The 10,415-nt window shown below is 37.8% G+C and overlaps 1 pseudogene; it reads right to left on the bottom strand.

Moving 5' to 3' along the window:
• Window positions 1–9,393: 9,393 nt before the first annotated feature.
• On the bottom strand, window positions 9,394–10,122 carry LOC123955018 (annotated as a pseudogene).
• Window positions 10,123–10,415: the final 293 nt, after the last annotated feature.

Raw genomic sequence — 10,415 nt, 5'->3', positions numbered from 1 at the left:
ATTTTGAAACATGCCTTCTTTGTGCCTATGCTGTGTGCATTTATTTATTTATTTATAACAGCTTAGGGGTATGAATCCAAAGTGTTGAACAAAATGAATAACTGTAAAAACAAATAAACCGACAAACTCTAAAATTTGGTAGTTTATTATGATACTATTTCTCATGATTCCCTGGGAAGAATGGATAGTTTATTGACAAAAGAAAATGTCTTTTAGTTAGACAAGGTTTCCAAAAGAACCTTTTTTTTTAATCATTTTATATTTTTTAGTTATCAATTCTCTTGATATTTTGGCTTGTTCTAGAATTCCTGACCCTTAAACATTAGTCAGTATGGTTTGGCAGCTAGTGATTGGTGTGTCATGGACAGCAGAAATGTCATAGGTGTTTTCAGGATATAGAAAGAGCTGAGTTCCTAGTGGTAACTTGTGAATAGCTGTATATAGAGGTTTACAGGATGAAGAACTTTTGCTCAGCAGAATGTGCCAGGCAGTAGAGTAGTGAACAAGGTGAATGAAGGTACAGATATATATCCATCGCAGTGTGGGTGAGAAGTTTGGATGCTCAAACAGAAAAGAACTTTCACTGGTGAACAACATGCGCATAAAGCGACTACATCAGTGGCAGGAAGGGGAACTATCAACCATTCTTCCCATTACCAGTAGGAAACTCTGGGAAGAGAAACTCATCTGGAGAGGATTTGTCTGAAGTTTTTGCTTAATACTTTTTAAATCTCCTTTATGGTCCCCATTGATGATGCAGATACATTTTTCTTCAAGGCTTCTGGAGTCCAATTTGAATATGTCAATTATTTTTTTTTATTTATTTTTTTGAAAGACTTGATGGACAGAAACATGTTTCAAGATGGTCCCACTGGGGGGCGCCTGGGGGGCTCAGTGGGTTAAGCCTCTGCATTTGGCTCAGGTCACCGTCTCAGGGTCCTGGGATCGAGCCCTGCTTTGGGCTCTCTGCTTGGCGGGGAGCCTGCTTCCTCCCTCTCTCTCTGTCTGCTTCTCTGCCTGCCGCTCTGCCTATTCGTGACCTCTCTGTCAAATACATAAATAAATTAAAAATCTTAAAAAAAAAAGATGGTCCCACTGGATTTAGGCTACAATAAAAGATACATATTTCATTTCATATTTGAAGATGGCTTACTTTGTTTCTTTTATTTTACTTATTTATTTGTGAAAGAGAGAGAGAGAGAGAGCGCCCACATGAGAAGTGGGAGGAACAGAGGGACAGGGAAAAGCAGACTCCATGCTGAGCCAAGGGTCTAACATGGGGCTCCATTCCAAGATCGCGACATCATGACCTGAGCTGAAATCAAGAGTTGGTTACTTAATGTACTGAGCCACCCGGGCACTCTGTGAGCTCACTTTGTTTCCACGAGCAGTCAGTAGATTTTCATTTCTTTGAATATACTGTCTCCTTATTCTGAAAATGCAAACTTAAGGCTTTTATGACATGCCATAGTAGAATATTGATACACAGAAATTTTATAAATTGCCTATTTGGATAATGCTGTTAAAATATAAATTAATTTAGGGTGTATTTAAATAAGTTAAATAAAAATGCTAACAAAGAAAAGGAGAGATAATTATACGTAGAAAGTACTCAGAATGTACCAGATCTAATGGGACTAACGTGTGAGTTTCTTAATGTCTATGATAGGTCAAACTCATAGTTAAAAACGGAAAGTGGACAGTTAATTATCCAGATATTTAGAACAAATAGGGAGCCTAAATGTGTTGCTGACCACAGCAGATGGAAGGAGAGAGGAACATAGAGAGAATAAGTAAGAATTTTCTTTGTTGGGGCACCTGGGTGGCTCAGTTGTTAAGCGTCTACCTTCAGCTCAGATTGTGATTCCAGGGTCCTGGGACTGAGTGCTGCATCAGGCTCCCTGCTGAGTGGAAAGCCTGCTTCTCCCTCTCCCACTCCCCTGCTTGTGTTCTCTCTTGGTATGTCTTTCTCTGTCAAATAAATAAAATCTTAATTTTTTTTCCTTTGTTTAGGGGAACTGATGCGAACTAGAGAGCATAACTTATGACATAATAAAGAATGCTCTGCCTGGTAATTTTTTTTAAAGAAAAAAAAACATAGATTCCTTATCTTCATTAACTGAACCAAAAGAACATCAAGTAAAATTAGATGTAGATACATGCAAATGTTACACTCGGAGCACAGTGACTGGCTTTTCTGAGCATATAAATGCCTCTTTTGAAATGGAATGTCTGCTGGTGTTTTAGATCTACCATGGATGGACAGTGATCTCTGCCCTCTTGGAGGGCACGGAGGGCAATTCCCCTTGTTTGAAAACATTAAATATCATACAAAATCTTGTCACCATTACTAAAGATGGATGTAGCTACACTGCATCTCCCGAACCCTGTAATTCTGCAGTTGTAGATATCATTGACTAGGACCCATTTTAGGCAGCCATTACACGATGAGGTCTTTTTTAACTTGTGTTAAAAATATGCTTTTTAAAATTTCCTATTCTTCTTTTGGATCCATAGAAATCAGTCCAGCCTCTTTCCCAAAAGAGCTATTCAGAGTTTGAAGTCAGCTATGTATTTTGGTAATTTCTTCCACAAGTTGTGTCTCCCTTTCAAATATGGATTCCTCATGTACTGTCATTATTACCATAACCAGTCATTTCTGCACGTTCCTTTTCTCTTTAAAAATGTACTGTTCTGCTGAAGAGCAGTGACTTCGGAGTCCAGCTGCTCTTTTGTCGATTAGCTTTGTGATTTGGGATTAATTTAATCTCTCTGGGCCTGGATACTCACCTGTAAAATGGGGATAACGACTATACTTACCTCAAAAACTTACTGTTGTGAATTTTAGTATAGCACTTATGTGTTAGGCATTATTATTTTTATTATTATAAAATATTTCTACCCTTATTCTAATTATTCCTTAGCATGCATGATTTGCATTGGTATATAGTCAACTCACTTAATATTACTAAAATTTCAACTTGAATCCCCATTCTTATGTCATGGGCATAATTGCTAATCTGATTCACTTGAGCTGAGTGTGGAACGCTGTATTAGTCTATATACTACATTTATTTTTATCACTATCAGCCTGTGGTTTCACCCTAACACATCTGGTTGGATCTTGACATTATCATTTAATGCATCTAGGTTTCCTTTTTTTTTTTTCTTTTTTTAAGATTTTATTTACTTGAGAGAGAGTGTGCACATGCATGGGTGGGGGGAAGGGCTTAGGGAGAGGGAGAAGCAAAGTCCTCACTGAGCCCATGTATGTGTAGGGCTTGATCCCAGGACCTGAGATCATGACCTGAGCCGAAGGCAGATGCTTAACCAACTGAGCCCTCCAGGTGCCCGTTTTTTTTTTGTTTGTTTGTTTTTTTGTTTTTTGTTTTTTTTAAATAAAGATTTTTGTTTATTTATTTGAGAGAGAGAGATTGACCATGAACGGGTGGAGAGGCAGAGGGAGAGGGACAAGCAGACTCCCTGCTGGTATAGAGCCCAACACTGGGCTGGATCCTCAACACCGAAACCACAACCCGAGTGGAAACCAAGAGTCAGACACTCAACCCACAAGCCACTCAGGTGCCGCTGCATTTAGGTTTTCTAAAAAATAATTTATCAAAATACATTCATATATATGATTAATATGGTTTCTAAACTTTAATTCAGGTCAGAGGTAGTAAGAATTAAAAAGAACTAGGCTAAAGAGATATATGTAGTGAATGGCCAGGGAGGATTGCATATTAAAATTGTACATATTTTAGGTACTTTGAAAATTATCCATCTTAAAATTATCAGTCCAGATGTGTTTATATTGACCAACATGTGCTTAAATAGTTACGTTTCTGCAGGAACTTATCAAACACCTTTATGATAAATAACCATTATGAATATCATCTCCATAAGGGCCATTGTGCACTCATTTCCTAATCTTTTGACCCTATTTAAGCAGTAAATAAATTCAGTCTGTAGTCACTTATTTTCAATGCATCTGTGCAGGTTTTAAGTGTGCACCTTTCCAGATAGTGTTTTAATGTTCTTGAAACAAAAAGTTCTAGAAGCAATATTGGGATTGATTTTAAGACTAGATTGGATATTTGGGTTTCCTTCTTTGAAAGTAATTAGTATTTTCCATTTTCTAGTCTTGTAGCAGTTTTATTCTGATTTCTCAAATATCAGTATTAGTGGTTCAGTGAAATCTTGACACAGTATTCTCTGAATTTCGAAGAGATGTTGACTGGCCTAGGAGACTGCTCAATTCAGAGTAACCTAGTGTTCTGTACACTTTAGCAGCTCCCTGGGGCAGTCAGGGATGAAAAGAATGATTTGGGGATACAGAATCATCAGGAACATTTCACTTCAACTTAAGGACAATGCCATTCTAGAAAACTTGGATACTAAAACCTGGACTGACAACGTAACCAACTTTAGTAATTTAGGTTATGGTAATTTCCAAGTTACTTAAATCCCAAAATACTTCATGACATACCTTATGTTTCCTAAACGTTTTCCTTTTATATGTGCTTCCTGATGGTTTTCCAGCCATATTCAATGTTCAGTTCAGTTCCCCTGTGTATGCGGTCAAGACACTTGGCCACATGGTCCTTACCGCTTTTTTTCTAAGACAGGTCTTCTGCCTGTCTCTGCCCCACTCCATTTTCCTAACTTCTAGTTACCTGTACTGTTCATGTCTTCAGTCACTTCCTTTAGGAAGCCCTCTGTCACTGTCTCTTCCAATCCCTCTATCTACCTCATCTCCATTAGGTGCCACTACTGTGTCCTCCCATAGTTCTCCACGTGGCTGCTGTGAACCATTACCACACATTATTTTCATAGCTAATACACACATCTGTGACTCCACCAGATCCTGACAATAATAGGAAAAAAAAAGTAACTATGCTTTCTTAAATGCTTATTATATACAAGTCTGTATAGAATTGTATGTATTTATCAATATGTAAGTGCATATTTATATATAGATATATGGACATAGATATATATTTATTCTTCTCAACACCCCTATGAAAGACTCATATAAGAAATATTGAGAGCGCCTGGGTAGCTCAGTTGGTTAAGCTACTGCCTTCAGCTCAGGTCATGATCCTGAAGTCCCAGGATCAAGTCCGCAGTCAGGCTCTCTGCTTGGCAGAGAGTCTGCTTCTCCCTCTGACCCTCCCCTTCTCATGCTCTCTCTCTCATTCTCTCTCTCTCTCAAATAAATAAAATCTTTAAACAAAATAGTTGAATTAGAAGGTTTAAGTATAACCTGTACAAGATCACACGACTATCAAGGAATGAACTAGGATTCCCTGCACCTAGTAACTACATTAATATCTTTAAAAATCTAAAATGGAAAATGGTTCCCAAATGATCAACATATGAAATAATGGTGCCTCTTTGGCATTTATTTTCTCAACAAGAAGCAAATAGACCCAAGGATATTATACTGGAGACATTCCTGATTTTGACACACAAAAACTCATTTTATGCCCAAAAGAAAATGCTCAGCATGGAACGGGTGCTCAACATATTTGTTGATGGAACTGGTCATTTCTAGGGGGTGTCCAAAAGAAATGCTTTCAGCTAAGGAGATGGGTGTTCTGCAAAGTGTGAAGTATGGGCACCACTCAGTGACGCTGTATACCTCTGTGTTCTAAAATTTTGTCTATCCTTAACCCACTATAAAAACAAGAGTTAGGGGGCGCTGGGTGCCTCAGTTGGTTAAGCAACTGCCTTTGGCTCAGATCATGATATCACGGTCCTGAGATTGAGTCCTGCATCAGGCTCCTTGGTCAGCAGAGAGTCTGCTTCCCCTTCTGCCCCTCACTCCACTCATGTTCTCTCTCACTCATTTTCTCTCAAATAAATAAAATCTTTAATAAAAAACAAGAATTTGCATTTATCTGAAAACCAAATATATATGCACAAAAATATTTCTCAAACTAATTTGCATATGCATTAAGAGTATTACATTGGGGTGCTTGGGTGGCTCAGTGGGTTAAACCTCTGCCTTCAGCTCAGGTCATGATCTTGGAGTCCTGGGATTGAGTGCTGCACTGGGCTCTCTGCTGAACAGGAAGCCTGCTTCCCCCTCTCTCTGCCTACTTGTGATCTCTCTGTCAAACAAATAAAAAAATAAAATCTTTAAAAAAAAATAAAAAAGTATATTTATATTTAATAGCATTATATATTTAATATATTTAATATATTTAATAGCATTAACTTTAGTATTTCTAGGATACTACACTATGTGGTAAAGGAAAAACTGCATTAAATGCTGTGTCCTTGGCGACCACTCAGAATCCTGAACTTATTCGACCTTTATAACTCTTAAGGATTTTGATGGAAACATGTATTTATATTGCTGATTTCAAAGGAGCATTTCATTAGGAATAGAAGGCCCAGGGATTTCAATGTTATGAAAGAAACAGGGTGCATGGGGATATCATTTATCGACGCTCTGAGTACAAGGTTGTTTTTCAGGATGCATGTGTAAGCATGTATAAATACATGTACACATATATGTGCACACATGTACGTATATCTAACATGTGTCACATTAAAGTATTTACAAATTGTACAGACATAAAGTATCAATATAAATGGAGTTTTCCTTGTTGAGTATCCTAGGCTGAATTGCATGAAACTTTTATAACTGGATTGTGTTCACTGAATTTTACCAAAGACTGTTTATTAACATGTACAATTTTTATGGGAAAGAAATTTGCTTTAACCTCTAGGCTATGCCATTGTCCTTGTGTTTGTTTGTGTGTGTATGTGTGTAATTTAGGAGTGTCCCAGCATATTGTCATTTGGTCTCTTTGCTTTATGTTTTGGTTTAGAAGAGAAATACAGAAGTGGTATATTTACCTCATACACTAATCATCTGAGAACTGATTTACATTTTAGAGTCTTAGAGGTTCTTAAAGATGTTAATTTAGTCATTAGGGGCATTTATTTTGCTCTTAGAAATATGTGTTGTGTGTATGTGTATCCCACAAACCAGGATCTTTCCTATTGTGTGTATGTGTGTGTGTGTGTGTGAGAGAGAGAGAGAGAGAGAGAGTGTGTGTGTGTGTGTGTGTGTGTGTGTATACATCTGTTTGGGCTCCTAGAGTGTGCTTCTATTTTTAAGATGTAGCTTGGCAATCGAAAGCTACTTATTCCCTTAGGTAATTGTAACTGTCACAATGTCAGCAAGGCTTACACTCCCTTCACATGAGACAAGGCATACATTTCATTTAAATTAGTCCTAATTCTGTCACTTCAGCAGTCCACTTGTGTGAACAATGTTGAAGCTTGGCTAGTCACCCTTGTTTTCTACACTTCCGTTGAGCAAACTGAAACTACTGTCAGTATCCATGATTAGAGGATGCTGGAGTAGTAGTATAAAGGAAGGGTTTCAAAGCCCCCAAGAACTAACTGTAGAAAACAGTAACTAATCATGAGTGTTCTCATGCTACAAGCACAGATGCAGATCACAACACACCTTGGGTTTCAAACGTGAATAGTTTCACCTAGCCTAGAAAAAAATTTAATAGTTAATTTTATACATAAAGCATATGAGAAAGATTTTAAGGAGTGAAAACTGATTTTCCATATCTGCAAATGGGACCCAAATTAAACCCATCTTTAAAATAGGTATTTAAGCTGCCAATAGCCTCTTCGATAGCAGCTCTTTCTCTAAATTTGTATTTTGTATAAAGAATGATTCACCATCTACCCACCTTAAAAAATCAGACGTTTTCATTATTCTGCACTCCTTTCTAATTGTTACTGATGTGCACATACATTTTACCATAGCATCATAAATTTGTTTTCATGTTCTATACATTTCACTTAATTTATTAGTCATAGTCTTCTTCCATGTGCCTACAGAGCAGTCACAATATAATTTTAATAATGGGATAGTATTCTGTCAGAAATTCTACCATTTAATTTATTGCATTATTATTGATTCTATGATTGTCCTCTTAAAATAATTCCAAGGACTGTATTTACTAAGTAGAAATGTGTAAGTATTTTTGTAACTCACATCGAACACATTTTAAAAGTGACGACATTGTGATTTAGAACGTCACAAGGTCATGAAATTGTGTAACTGATGTATCTTGAAGTCCATGCTCTATACGTAAAATAAAATAAAAGCAGAGTTTTCTGCACCTGAGGCCCAGTGAGCAGTATTTGTCAGAATGGTTCTAATAGACTGAACCTAAAGAGGCTTCTCAGATCTACAAAGTTCTCCTTGATTATCACTGTCAGTGACATCAAGAAATTAGTAGTGTCTGGGGGACAGAGGCAGGGTATGTTTATTAACTTGACAATTATACCAAATGTAGGCATGAAGTGCTTTAACATTTCTTAATTACTCTAAATCAGAGAACTTGATGACAGGTTATAGTTAGAAATTGGAGAAGAAAAGCTTATATATCTTCATGGGCATATTTAGTTCTTAGCCAATATCAACATTATTCAGCAATCATTTATTAAGTACTTACTATTTACTATGTGCAAACATAGTTGTAGATTCTGGGGGTGTGCTGATAAACAAGGCAAAGCTCTTACCCATTGGAAGTTGTATCCACTTCCTACTTGCTGAAGAAGGACTAAGAGTCTCTGGACATTGTCAAAATACATTTACTATCACCAGTTTTTTTTATTTACTGATTATTTTACTGAAGATTTCATGGAAAAGTATGAAAGGTTTGTCATGGCACTACTGCAGGGAAACAATAAAAATCCCTTAGAAAAATTAAAACATCCTGGGGGATTTCTGCTTCAAACCAGTATAGTGTAACAGATACTAAATTTTCCCTCCTACATGACAAAACTAAAAAAATAGGGCTGCCTGGGTAGCTCAGTTGGTTAAGCCATTGCCTTTGGCTCAGGTCATAATCCCAGGGTCCTGGGATCAAGTCCCACATTGGGCTCCTTGCTTAGCGGAGAACCTGCTTCTCTCTCTGCCTTTGACTGATTGTGCTCTCTTTCTCTCTCTCTCTGACAAATACATAAATAAATAAAATCTTTTAAAAAAAAACTAAAAATAGATGTAAAAAATACTTCTCATATATTGGAGATCAGGACAGGGATTCCTGTGAGAAAGAAAACATGAGTGAGCACAATGAATGCCCTGAGTTGTGGTCTGGAGAGACTTTCCAAGCTGTAGTGTTGAGGCATAACCCAGGTGCAGCCTGGCAATTTCCAAGATTAGGAGATAGAAGTAGGTGGCTAAGGGGACTAAGGTAACTGGAGTTCACAGGACAAAGGACTGGGAAGAAAAGAGCTTCCCAAAGAGATGGCTTCTGAGATTTGTAGTCCTCTCCAAGTCTTCTCCCCACCCCCAACTGTGTTGTATTATCTTTAATTAAGTATAAAGACTTCCAGTCAAGTCTCCTAGAGACCACTGCTCTGTTTGGCTGCCAGTCTCTTGTTTCTCTCTTCAGCAATGGTGAGGTAGATACACTTCCCACAGGGAAGAGAAATCCATGGCTTATTGCCTTTGCCAATAACAAAAAAGTTGGAGACCCTGTTGGCAAATCTGTTGTTATTGGTATCTTTCATGGGAACATGGTCAACATACACATATTACCAGTGTCAAACTTGGTGAAATCAGTAATCTTTTCCAGTTTCTAAATCAATCTGAATGGTGTCATTCACCTTGATGAGTGGACCAGGACAGTGGATGGTGCCAACATCATGGGCTACCAGATGAGGGACTTCTTTTGTCCCCACAAAGATTTTTCTCACTTTTAATAACTTATACTTGACCTCCTTAGGTGTAATCTGATGAACAGAAAAGCAACCCTTGGTGTCACAGATCAGACAGAAATTCTTTTCAGGCTTGACAATGCTGAGGAGACCCATAAAATCAGTAGGGTGGGTTATATTAGTTCAGATCTTGCCATCAATATTAATAAAATGCTACATATAGATCTTCTTTACTTCATCTCATGTTGGGGAATACTTAAGTCTGTTCCTTAGGAAAATGGTGAGAGGGAGACATTCTCTTAGCTCATGGGGACCAGTAGATGGAGGAGAGACAAACACACTGGTCAGTTTATTCAGTATCCAATGCTTTGGAACTGCTACACACTTCAGATACTTCTTGGGACCATGAGCCATGCCTGTGCTAGAAACAGAAAGAGGACTACGTCTTCTGGTATCTGAGAAAAGAGAGTGGAGTCCTCTCTAGGTCTTAAGTTGAATATTGACAGGCACAAGCTTGTGAGGAAACTCCCTGAGGCTGTACAAAGAGCCTGAAAAGAACAAAGGAATGCTTCTCAGGGCTCACATAGAACCAAGGATAGTTCATGTTTAAATTAGCCAAAGTAGATAACTCTAATTTCCAGAGTGGGGGGGGGGGAATCTTCATAGGTTAGAGTACTCAGAAGGATATCCTAGGGGTGCTTGGTTGG

This window comes from Meles meles, chromosome 13 (genome assembly GCF_922984935.1).
Source record: "Meles meles chromosome 13, mMelMel3.1 paternal haplotype, whole genome shotgun sequence".
Classification (NCBI taxonomy): domain Eukaryota; kingdom Metazoa; phylum Chordata; class Mammalia; order Carnivora; family Mustelidae; genus Meles; species Meles meles.
The sequence above is the reverse complement of the archived record's forward strand: the minus strand, read 5'-3'. Positions and strand labels throughout refer to the sequence as shown.